The sequence below is a fragment of the Monodelphis domestica genome, chromosome 6, assembly GCF_027887165.1.
Source record: "Monodelphis domestica isolate mMonDom1 chromosome 6, mMonDom1.pri, whole genome shotgun sequence".
NCBI classification, from domain to species: Eukaryota; Metazoa; Chordata; class Mammalia; order Didelphimorphia; family Didelphidae; genus Monodelphis; species Monodelphis domestica.
This window is the reverse complement of record NC_077232.1, coordinates 299,973,487-299,986,279: the sequence shown is the minus strand read 5'-3', so window position 1 is coordinate 299,986,279 and position 12,793 is coordinate 299,973,487. Positions and strand designations below refer to the sequence as shown.

The following is a 12,793-nucleotide window of genomic DNA, read 5'->3' as shown; positions in this document are numbered from 1 at the left end:
AGTTGCTTTCTGTTGTGTTAATTCTTCATGACCCCTTTTTAAGATTTTCTTGGCCACAATATTGGAGTGGTTTGCCATTTCCTTTTCCAGCTCATTTTACAGATGAGGAAACTAAGGCAAATAGAGTGAAATGTCTTACCCAGGAACACACAGCTAATCTGAGGCTACATTTGAACTTCAGTGTTCTATCCATTATACCACCTAGCTGCCCATGGAGTTAGGAGACCTATGCTCAAATTTTGCTTTTGCTGTTTACTACCTTGGAAAATTCTCTTCCTTTTTCATGGGCCTCAGTTTCCTCATCATTTATCTGTAAGGCATCTGACTAAATGATCTCAAAAATCCTTCCAGCTTTAACTCCTATAGCTAAACTGATTTTTCTAGAATACCATTGTTATAATGAAGGAGGGCTTGGCAAAAGGGCCAAAGCAAAAAGAAAAAATTTCCAAGAAACTCTCCAATCTTGAGAGAGTTCAGACTTATAAGGAATGAGCTAGTGGAACAGGAAATTTTAATATGTAAATATCTAGGGTATATAAGGATAGCCTAAGTAACTGACAATATTATTCCTAGAAGCAGCAGGTCAAAAAACAAAGGAGAAACATATTTGATCATTTGTAAAATTTGGTGCCATATTTCCATACAGCTCTCATCAAAGTCTTTGTTCTTTAAGAATTGGCAAGTTCCAGTTGGTGGAACAATCTAAATCTGACTAAATTTTCCCTGTTTCTGTTCCTGCCAGTAATCCTAGGGTGAAAACTTGGAGTTATCCTCACACCCCTTTCCCTCATTCCTCATTTCCACATCTTGTCAGTTCTATCCCAACACTGTTTTTCTCCCATTCCCTTTCCTCTATTCTGCCAAACCCATTCAATTTTCCATTGCCTCTGATCCAGACTACTGTGATAGTTTCCTAATTGGTCTCCCTTTCGCTAGACTCTTCCACATGACTGCCACATTGGCATTCCTAAAACACAGGTCCCAAGTACCCTGATCAAGAATCTATAGTGAGGAGGGGCAGCTGGGTGGCTCAGTGGATTGAGAGTTGGGCCTAGAGATGGGACATCTTGGGTTTAAATCTGCCCTCAGATAGTTTTTACCTGTGTGACCCTGGGCAAGTCACTTAACCCCCATTGCCTAGTCCTTGCCCCTCTTCCTAACCAGTATTAATTCTAAGATGGAAGGGTTTAAAAAAAAATCTACAGTGAGGGCAGCTAGGTGGCTCAGTGGATTGACAGCCAGGCCTAGAGACAGGAGGTCCTAGGTTCAAATGTAGGTTCAAATACTTCCTAGCTAAGTGTCCCTGGGAAAGTCATTTATTAATCCCCTTGCCTAGCCCTTACCACTCTTCTGCCCTGAAACACAGTATTGATTCCAAGATGAAGAAGAAGGAGGAAGAAGAAGGAGGAGGAAGGAAGGAAGGAAGGAAGGAAGGAAGGAAGGAAGGAAGGAAGGAAGGAAGGAAGGAAGGAAGGAAGGAAGGAAGGAAGGAAGGAAGGAAGGAAGGAAGGAAGGAAGGAAGGAAGGAAGGAAGGAAGGAAGGAAGGAAGGAAGGAAGGAAGGAAGGAAGGAAGGAAGGAAGGAAGGAAGGAAGGGAGGGAGGGAGGGAAGGAGGGAGGGAGGGAGAAAGAAAGAAAGGGAGAGAGGAAGGGAGGAAGAAGAGATTCCTCCTTGCCTCTGGAATTAAATATAAACTTCTATTTGGTTTTTTGAAGTCTTTCACACTCTGGCCCAGCCCTACCTTCCTGGCTTATTCTCATACACTCTTTCACACACTCTACCTTCTTTCTAAATTGGCTAGCTTACCTCTTCCTCATACATGACATTCTGCCTCCCACTTTCCATAGTAATCTGTCCTTATCTCCTGTTCTTAGAATTCCTGGCTTCCTCCAAAACTCAGCTCAAGTGGTTAAAGTGCCAGGCTGGGAAGAGGGAGATTTGAGTTCAAGTCCAGCCTCAGACACTTAGCAGCTGTGTGACCCTAGGCAAGCCATTTGGCCCTACAGGAAATGGCAAACTACTCCAGTATCTTTGCTAAGAAAACTCCAAACAGGATCATGAAGAGTTGGATACAACTGAAATGACTGAAAAACCATCAACTAGAAAGCTAAACTGATGCTCCTAGTTAAGAGGTGCTCTGCCCCCAGAAATAACTTTGTGTGTATATGTATGCATGTGTGTCTATACATTTGTGCACATAAGTGTGTATATATAAATACATATATATATATATATATATACACACCCAGGGGTTGCATAGTATGCACATACAATATATTTTTCTGTGTCTATATTGTTTCCACCCAATAGAATGCAAGACATCTTTTCTTTTTATCCCAAGTGCCTAACACTATGTTGGACACACAGTAGGTGATTAAGAAATAATTGAATGAATTGAACAGGTTTATTTTTTAAATTGCCTTGTCCAACTTTATGCCTATTACTTTTAAAGTATATTTTCAAAACATTCAGAAAAATATTCCAAGGTGAAATGTGTTGTCATTTTTGATGTAGCAACAACAATAAGAATTAGCATTTGTATACTACTTAAAGATTTTCAAAGCATCTCAATTTTCATTTTTTAAAAACTCCTGGGAAATAAGTGCTAATATTATCCTCATCTTAAAGATGAGGAAACTGAGACTGAGTGTTTAAGTGACTTGCCTAGGGTCACACAACTAATGAGCATCTGAGACTGAATTTGAACTCGGGTCTTCCTGACTCCAAATCTAGTACTCTACCGTCTAGCTACCTAATGCCACCTCTTTTATTGATTCTTCTCCAAGTGCCCTTTGGATCCTGACAGTCTGGAGGACCCATCTTTGCTCAATAAATGCTTCATGTGCCAGTGCAAGACAGACCCAATCACAAGAGGTTTGGTCTTTCTCTCTTGTGCAAGGGACTTGCTCCAGGGAATAAACCCAAGTGACACTTCTCTCAATCATTATCTAATCAGATTCCCCCTTCCTGGTGCTCAGTTGTTTGAATACTCAGCATTTTTAGGCATGGCCGTCCAGCACACGTCCTGGCTCATCTCTGCATGTTCCAAGTTCGTATTTCTTTGTAGACCCCCTGCTGACAGTCCCTTAGAATCGAATGCACTGGATGATCCAAGAAACAATCAGTACCTACACAACAAAGATGGGGGGCTTCCTCTGTTCCTAATTCAAATTAAAGTAGAAAGAACCATGAGCCCAGAGATGTGGCTCAGAGCCCAGCTCCAACATATACTAGCTTTAAGACTATGGGTGAGTCATTTAAGTCTGTGGGCTTCAGTTCCTGATTGGTCTGATGGGGATAATATGACTCACAGGACCAAACCTGCAGGGTTGTTATGAGACAAGTGCTTTATAAGCATGAAAGAGCTATCAGAATGGGAATGATTGTGAATAATCTGTAAAAGCTTGTGGGAAATTAAATAGATCTGCCCTCATGTCATTGTAAAACTTTGATTCTTTCTTTGTAAGTCTATGTTAAAGGCAGTCAGATGGCTCAGTGGATAAAGCACTAAGCGTGGAGTCAGGAAGACACGAGTTTGAATCCAGCCTCAGACACTGATAGCTGTGTGAGCCTGGGCAAGTTCCTTAACCTCTGCCTCAATTTCCAACAACTTTAAAATTTAGTTTGCAATAGCGCCTACTTCCCACAGAGTTGTGGTGAGGACCAAGTGAGATAATATTGGGAAAGCGCTTAGCACAGTGCCTATTCCTTCCATTCCTTTCCTCTCACTACTTTAGTGTGCTTCTTAACTTGGACTCCATTACAATCCCTCCTAATAGCACTTATTAAGCACCACTCTGTGCAAGACACCAAGAATGCAGAGATGAAAATCTCCATGACCCCTGCCCATGAGGAGGATACAGCTTTGTCTTTAGCCACTGTCACTGTCTGTGGATATTTCTTTTTGCTCTGTAATGGGTGCTATAGTAGTTATGAAATGGATCTGTTGGTACCACCAGTGTACTCAAAGGATGCTTAAAGGATATGTTCTCCTACACAACTAAAGTGTCTTCCTCAGGAGCAGAATGAAGGGGACAAGAGGCAGAAAGGGAAAGGAAAGAGTCAGAGAGGGAGAGAAAAGGAGAATTTTTTTCAGAAATAACTGGAGGAATTAGAAAGGAGGGTGGACAAAATGTATGCTTCACTCTGAAGAGGTATGGGAAAGGATAATGATATAAAGAAAAGGCATCAACAAAATGGGTTGGGTTTTTTTATTTAAGTAAGGAGATGGGAAGATAGAATGGGAAGACAGATTTTATGTGTTTAAGTGAGAAAGAGATTGCCTCAGATAGAATTGCCTGAGCTATGAACCACAAAGTCAGGAGAAAAGTAATGGAAATGGTATGTGGTTGAGGAGAAAAAATGCAGTGGCAGGGAAGAGCCACCAGGTTATGTGATCAGTGACTTCGTTGTGGTTCCTATCCAGAGAAGTAGCCCAGAGGTGGAAGAAGAAAGGAACCATACACATAATATATTTAAACATTTACAACTCAGATGTTTATAAGTCAAGGATTATCTATACCCTGAGACAGGCTCGCTATGTACATTTCCATAAGCTTTCAAAGCCATTGTTTATATGTGATGTTCTAGTCCCAAATAGGGTGAAATGTGCTGCTATTTTATAAAAGGATCTTCAGCATCACATGATACTTTTTTGACCCCAACATTGCCTCCCAGCTTGGGATTTTTAACCTCCTGGAGAGGAATGTTTACTCCTTCCTCACAGACCTCATCATAAACTCTATAAGAGATCATGATCAAAGGAAGTGGGGGGGGGGTAATCCTTTTTCTGTGAATGATTTGAATGTAACTCATATTCTTCACTAACATTAATATCCTAATAATCATATTCTTCGAGGAGGCACCAATAGAAATTGGGAAACATGGGTTCTAGGTCTGGTGTGGTCACTAAGTTGGACTGACTTTGGCCAAAACACTTTACTTTTGGGGTCTAAGTTTCCTAAAATGAGGAAGTGGATTAATGATGACTCTGATCCCTTCCATCCTAAAACCTCTGATTCTGTCATTGGGTATAACTTTGGAAAATGTCAAATATTTGGACTTCCTTGAGACCCTCTTGCTATAGTTACCACCGTGATCTTCCTGAAGCATAGGTCTGTTCATGTCCCACTACTCAAGAAGCATTAGGGGTGCCATGTTTCTCTAGGAGAAAATGAAACTCTTCTAGTTAGAATTTAAAGTTCTTTATGGGCTGACCTTTTCCTCTAGGATGACTAGCCAATATTGTTGTTGTGAATCATATCCAACTCTACGTGACTCCTTGGACATTACCCATGGGTTTTCTTAGCAGAGATACTGGAAAGGTTTGCCACTTCCCTCTCCAGTGTGTCTCCATTTTACATATCGTTATTAATGGATGTTTAAGGGGAAGAAACAAGAGGTCAGCATCTAAATAGTTTGAGTTTATTAATGGGGAAATGGGACAGGAATGATGGTAACAAGGAGAAGGAAATTTCTAAATCTTATCTCCAAAACTAATAACTATCTTATTGGCTAACTTCCTAAGCTAAATAAATTAAGTCCCACATAAATAATATCTCACAAAGTTGAGTCCAAGATGGGCCAAAGTCCAAAAGGAAAGATAACAGCTCCCAGCCAAGTAGATGAATCTTACTTATGCTCTCCAGTCCAGCTCACCTGCAGCCTGGATGAAGTAGTCCCTCTCCATAGCTGATGTCTTCCAAGGACCAGTGGTATCTTTTATAGTTGAAATTGTAGCTACCAGCCACACTTACTTCTGCTGCCGCAGGAAAAACTGTTGTCAGTTGGGAGAAACCTCCCCCAATCTCCTTGCTTGGAATCTTGACCCAGGGTCCCATGTGATTCTGTGTCACATGTCTCTGACAATCAAAATGCAGTCTTTTCTCTTCCTTAATACAATATGAGGAGCTGAAGCAAACAAGGGTTAAATGACTTGGCCAAGGCTACATAGTTAGTAAGTGCCTGAGGTCAGATTTGAATTCAGATCTTCCTGGTGCTCTATCCAGCTGCCCCCAACTAGCCATTCCTCCTCCTAATGTACTATTAATTCCTATCCTTCTTGCTATTTATGGTACAGTGGAAAGAGTACTGGCTTTAAAGTCAGAGGACAAGGGTTCAATTCCCACTTCTTACATTTACTATTTGTATAACTTGGGCAAGTTGTTTAACCACCCTGAAAAAACTCTGTTCCGGAAATGAGAGTGATGAACTAGCTGGGCTCTGAAATTTATTGCAATGCTAGATCTATGAGTCTTTGATAGTCCATTTCCTGTCTGCACACTTCAGCCCATGCTTGGTAAGCTCTTTCTCCATACCTCTGCTTGACATAAAGTAAGTGTCTGTTGCTTGTTGACTGAATACAGTAGGAAGAGGCTTCTAGATGACAAGTCCCTGGTCAAATTGACAAACCAATTGTCAAATGTAAGAAGAGTCAGAAAACCTTTTCTTGGTCTTTAATCTGTCGTATTATATATATTATCCCAATTAAGTTCATACCATCTGCAAATTTTTGTGAGCATACCTACTATCCCTTCATCTGAATCATTGATTAAAATGTTATATGGCCCTGGACCAAGTGCAGATTCCCAGAGCACTCCTGCAGAGACTGCCATCCTATTTGGCCAATAGTTTCAACATGCCATGCACAGGCTACTTTAGGCTATTCTTCTCTCGGGCCCATTTCTGTCTTCTAACTACTCTGATTCTGGTTCTTCCTCTAATTTCTGGTAATGTTCATGGTTACTTTTGTAGGAATATTAGGTGAGGAAGAAGCATCTACTCCCACCCCACTCTCTGTGATGTCTTTGGTAATACTTTGTGTGATTACAGTGATCCAAACTCAGATATCACAAAAGGAGAGCCACTAGCTATGGGTCACAAGGTTTTTAGAGCAGTGCTCAAGGCTTCACCCTTTTATTTTAGAATTGTTTGACTTGTAGTCTTTGAAAATTGTTCCAGTCCACATGGTGCTTTCCAATTGCACTGGGGGGAGGGGGTCTTTTATGTAGCAAAGTACATATTTCTTCTGACCTTATTTTAGAATCAGAATAAAAGCAAATATTTCTTCTCCCTCATTTCCAAGAATATTGAAATTCTGAGTGCCTAGCTTTCTGAGTTTTCTGCCAGCTAACTCCTGAGTCCATATTTTCAACTTGTCAGAATTGGTTCATTCTGTTTAGAGGCATAGAAGGAATCTTAGAGATTTGTGTATTTATTTTAAAGATGAGGAAACTGAGGTCTAGAGAGAGGAACAGGAACTCAGAGCTGGAAGGGGCTCAGAGGTCACCTTGACCAAGATGCCCAATCAATGGTTATCTGCACTTTGGTAAAAAGATATCCAGTGGGGAAGAAAGCATCGTCTTTCCAGGCAGTTTGTTCTAACTTTGGATAGTTCTAGTTGTTGGAACTCTTTCTTATATGATATTAAAATGCCCTTTGTAAATTCCATCGATTTGTCTTTGTTCTACTCTCTGGCCAAGAAGGTCATATCTTTTCCCTCTTTCTCCCTTAAAACACTTGGAGACAAGCTGGGTTCCCTTTTCCAGGCTATACACATCACCAGTTTCTTTACCCAATTGATTCCTGTGTCACCATCTTGAATCCCCTCCCATCCTTATCCTGACATCCCATTTTGTCCATGTCCAGCTTGCCAATGTCCATTCTGAGAATGAAGCACTGAACTGAATGCTCCCTTCCTGGCCTGTCTGGGGCAGGGGGCAGAGGACAGAGGGCCTGCAGCCTTCCACCCCCACATTGTGGACTCCCTATGTCCCTTAATACACTCTATAATCACAATGCCCTTTTTGATTGTTGCATAAACCCATGAATTATGAAGGGGTATTGAGTCATGCACGATCTCATGGATATTAAGAAGAGGGATTCCAACCCAAAGCCTTCCTCCAAAGCCAGTTCTCTTTCCAGTGCCCTCTGCAGCCCAGTTGAACCAGATACCTGCTTGGTATTCAAGTAGCTCTCTCTCCTCCTCTTTAGTGGGCGGGTGAGCCCAACTGGGCTTAGATGGATCAGGGTAAGAACAATTATCCTTAGACTTGGAAGAGGTGCATGGAATATTCCTGAACATCCTATACCTATCCCCTGGGTGACAGCCCTGCCAAGCAGGGGCATCTAGGTGCTAAGCTGGATAGAACACTGGGCCTGGGGGAGGGGGGGGGCATCCAGTCTCACACACTTACCAGCTCTGGGAATCTGGGGCAAGCCACTGACCGGCAAGGGCCAAGATGGCACCTCATGAAGAGCAGATACAGAGGCTGTGCCAGTCTGTACTGGGAGAAAGCGTTTCCTCGTCTGGGAGTTCCCTATATCAATGAAATTCAAATTCATCCCCTATTTCTGTCCATCCCCCTTCCCCCAATTAAATAGTCCTTAGATTGTGAGCTTTTTCCTTTCTCTGATTTTGCTTCCATTAAAATGCACGTTATTAAAAAAAAGATTCTCACGGATGTGGGTGGATAAAAGCTTGATAAAACGGGAGCAGAACAGGCCCGGAGCAGTCCCACAGCGACTCCTCCGTCTCACTAGTTGGCCAATGGCATCCCCAGGCGAGCTGCTTTGAGATCCCTGGTCGCACAGTGCCCCCTAGAGGAACGCTGCTCTAAGTGCTGTCCTCCTGGCTCAGCTCTGTGCCTCAGTTAATCCACGCCTTTCTCTGGCTTCACCAGACTTCCCAGAAACACGGAAGTACCTGCTACCTGTGGAGCCTGGTGCGGAGCAGTGGAGAGACACTCGCACCCCCTCGTCGCTCCCAACTCGGGGTCTACAGTCCTGGAGGGGGGATGAGGCACCAGCCCAGCTCCTGTCAGACACAACAGTCTTTGAAAGGGCTTTGGGGGTGGGGGAGGCAGGATGTGGGACGAACGGTGCCCTCCGGGGACCAAAGGGAAGGGCATTACCGACCGAGGGTCGGACTAGGCTTCCACTGGGCGTTGGCTTGTGACCTGAGAGTCTGGGGCTGTAGGGAACCGTTGCCATCCCACCTCCAAACCTTCTGCTAGTCACAGGCATCTGAGGCCACTCAGAGCTGCTTGAGATCTTGAGATCGGCATGCCTTCCGTCACGCCTGCGAAGCCACTAACACCCACGTTAGACAGCACAAGGGAAGCACAGCTTCCTGGGACGCTCCACTAGAGACCCCGTTGCCTTGGAACTGCCGAGATGAAGTGATTTTTGCGGAATGTGTCTTTCTGCCTCAGAGGCTGGCTCAATCAGCCAATCAGCAAGGATTTCTGAAGTGCTCAGCATGTTTCAGCACTGCGCTATAGTGGTGTTCAGTCATTTCAGCGACCTTTCAAGACCCCATCTGGGGTTTTCTTGGCAGAGATACTGGAGTGGTTGGCCATTTCCTTCTCCAGATCACTTTACAGATGAGGAAACTGAGGCAAACGGGGATTAAGTGACTTAGCCAAGGTCACCAAGCTAGTAAGTGTCTAAGGCCAGATTTGAACTCAAGAAAATGAGTCTTCCTGACTCCAGGTCTAACGCTATCCACTGTACCATATAGTGACCCTGTGCTAAGAACTTGGGATACAATAAACAATCATTATGATTATTATATCATTACAAGTATATAATATATTGTAACATCATTATAATTAATAAGAACCATTGTACAGTCCTTTAAAGTTTACCAAGTTTTATGCATATTACCTCATTTGCTCCTCATGAGGTCAGCACTATGATTCCCATTTTACAGATGAGGAAACTGAGGCAAACGGGGATTAAGTGACTTAGCCAAGGTCACCAAGCTAGTAAGTGTCTAAGGCCAGATTTGAACTCAAGAAAATGAGTCTTCCTGACTCCAGGTCTAACGCTATCCACTGTACCATATAGTGACCCTGTGCTAAGAACTTGGGATACAATAAACAATCATTATGATTATTATATCATTACAAGTATATAATATATTGTAACATCATTATAATTAATAAGAACCATTGTACAGTCCTTTAAAGTTTACCAAGTTTTATGCATATTACCTCATTTGCTCCTCATGAGGTCAGCACTATGATTCCCATTTTACAGATGAGGAAACTGAGGCAGTGGGCAGTTAAGTGATTTGCTGCTAAGTGTGATGCAGGACGTATTCTCCCCTAGTCCAGTGCCGCCTAAAATGGTCCTTGGCCATCAGAAGCTCCCTGTTACCGGGAGAGAGGACATGCTAACCACAATGTGCACACAAGATATGGTCAAATGGGAGGTAATCTCTGAGGGAGAGATGAATTGTAAAGGAAGCCAGGGAAGCCAGGGAAGCCGGGAGGCAGACAGGAGGAGGGAGATTCTTCCAGGCATGGGGAACCATATCACCTTAGCTTGGCTTTACATAGGGGGAGCAGATAGAGAACTGGACTGAGAGTAAGGAAGACAAGTAAGTTCAAATGAAGCTTCAGACACTTCCCAACTGTGTGACTTTAGGCAGGTCACTTCCTTTCCTTCTGTCTCAGTTTCCTTATCTGGAAAATGAGGATAACAATAGCACCCACTTTCCAGGGTTATTGTGGAGATCAAATGAGATAATATTTCTAAACCACAGTGTCTGGCACATAGTAAGTGCTTAAGAAATTCTTGTTCCCTCTCCTTCCTCATCCTCCTTTAATGAATAGGAATTCAACAGATCAAGTGTTAGAGAAAAACATGCATTTAAGCAAAGAAGCAGGAGAATAAGAAGTGTCTTTTTCTTTGGGAAAGAGAATTGTCGGGCTTGACTATAGCATAAAGCAGGTGATGCAGAGGAGTAGATGAGCCTGCAAAGACTGGTCCTGACAGCTCAGGTGCAGCTTTGCTCAGAAGACAATAGGGAACCACAGAAGGTTCTTGAGTAGAGGAATAATGTGCCTGGATTACTCTGGCAGCAATTGAAAAGATGAATTGGCAAAGGAAGAGACTATACTGTCAGGCCCCCTTCTCTGCTGTTTTGTTTTCCAGGGCTTCAGTTATCCAAGGGGAACCCAAAGTGTTGGCAGCTCTTGTGAAATGCCAGAAATCTGTGATCTATCCCAGTCGTGGTCTCTTCTGCTTCCACTTTCATTTTTTCCCATTTTTTTTGTAGGGGGGGTGGTAAAATGTGAGAACTGAGTGGAGGGGCAGGAGCAGGGGGAGAGAGAGAGAGAGAGAGAGAGAGAGAGAGAGAGAGAGAGAGAGAGAGAGAGAGAGAGAGAGAGAGATCTATGGTTTGCTGAGATCTGTGGTTTCAGTCATCCGTGGTAGGTCTTATCCCCCACCGATATAGGGCCCTATTGGATTACAACCTTCCACAATATGGTTCATGGAAATTGTTTTGTATTTTGTATCTCTCTCTGGAATGGGGGGGGGGGGGGGTGTGAGAAAGAAAATATTTCATCTCTTGTGACTTAATTTCCATAAATTGCTTTGAAATTCCAAAAGCTTTTGTTGGTAGCCATGTAAATCAAATCTGGGCCATCTTGGAGAAGTCTCGTCACTTTCCCAGGCCTCAGTTTCCTTGTCTGTAAAATGAGGGATCTGGACTAGGCTTCTGAGGCCCCGGGTACTATGATGCTGTGAATTATTTTCGGCATTGCTTCATCACAGGCTCAGCTAAGAACAGCTGGTTAAGGATGGGGCTCAAGGGCCCCATTCTAGCACTTTCCCCAATTAGAAAAGCCTGCCCTTGACTGAGGCCAAAAGAAAAAAGGCTAACAAAGAATGAGGAGGAGGGGAGAACAGCAAGGTAGCCTAGTGGATTGAGAGCTGGTCTAGGGACCAGAGGTCCTGGCTTCAAATCTGTATTCATACACTTCCTAGATGGGTGACTCTGGACAAGTCATTTCACTCCCATTGCCTAGCCCATTCTGCCCTTCTTTAGAGTCAATACACAGCATTGGTTTTAAAACAGATGGAAGGATTTTTTAAAAAATGATCAGGAGGCCTGGAACCAGGAAAAGCATCAGCTAAAGGGAGTGATCTGGGTCCTTGGTAAGAACACAAATCCTTAGCAGGGGTGGGACTGTGGATAAGAGATGCTAAAGGCCCCTTCAGAAGGAAAACGGGAGGCCCACTGTACTGCTGCCATCTAGAGAGGGCTGGAAAGCATCTCGGCCACTTGGGGATGGGGGAAAGATGACACTTGGCAGCTCCTGGTGGCTGAAAACAGAAATCTAAACAGCTGAGCTTGGGAAGTGGCCTCCTCTAATGGCTAAAGACCCTACTAAGCTCTCTGCCATTGGCAGAACCATGATGCTGGCACTCTGTTAGCTGTCTTTCCTTTTTGTTGCGAAAGGGATGCAATCAGGGGAATGAGGGGGGAGAGAAGGGGGCAGTCCTGTCAGAGCTCCTTCATTGAAGAGGCAATCGAGGTTCTTGAGCAGAGGAATACCACCACTAAGTCTATGGATCAGTCCAGGACAGAGCATGTGCTCTGGTGAAAAGGTTACGACCAAACCCATCTAATAGGGTGATATGTCTCTCAAGGAATACTATCAAACTTGTTTGGTTTTTTGGTTGCTTTTGTTTTAAACCTTCACCTTCCATCTTAGAATCATGACTAAATATCAGTCCCAAGGTAGAAGAGTGGGAAGGGCCAGGTATTCTGGGTTGTGACTTGCCCAGTCATAAACTAGGAAGTATCTGAGGCCAGATTTGAACCCAAGACCTCCCAACTCTAGTCCTGACTCTCTAACCATGGAGCCACCTAAATGTCCCTCTGAATTGGTCATTTTTGTTTTTGTTTCTGTTTTTTCTTTTTAAACCCTTGCCTTCTGTTTTAGAGTCAATATCACACATTGGTTCCAAAGTGTAAGAGTGGTAAGGGCTAGGCAAT

The 12,793-nt window shown here is 43.4% G+C and overlaps 1 protein-coding gene across 1 annotated transcript in view; it reads left to right on the top strand.

Annotated features, from left to right (window-relative positions):
- SEC24D (SEC24 homolog D, COPII coat complex component) overlaps positions 1-12,793 on the top strand; it is a 124,195-nt gene that overhangs the window by 60,719 nt on the left and 50,683 nt on the right. The window lies entirely within an intron of this gene.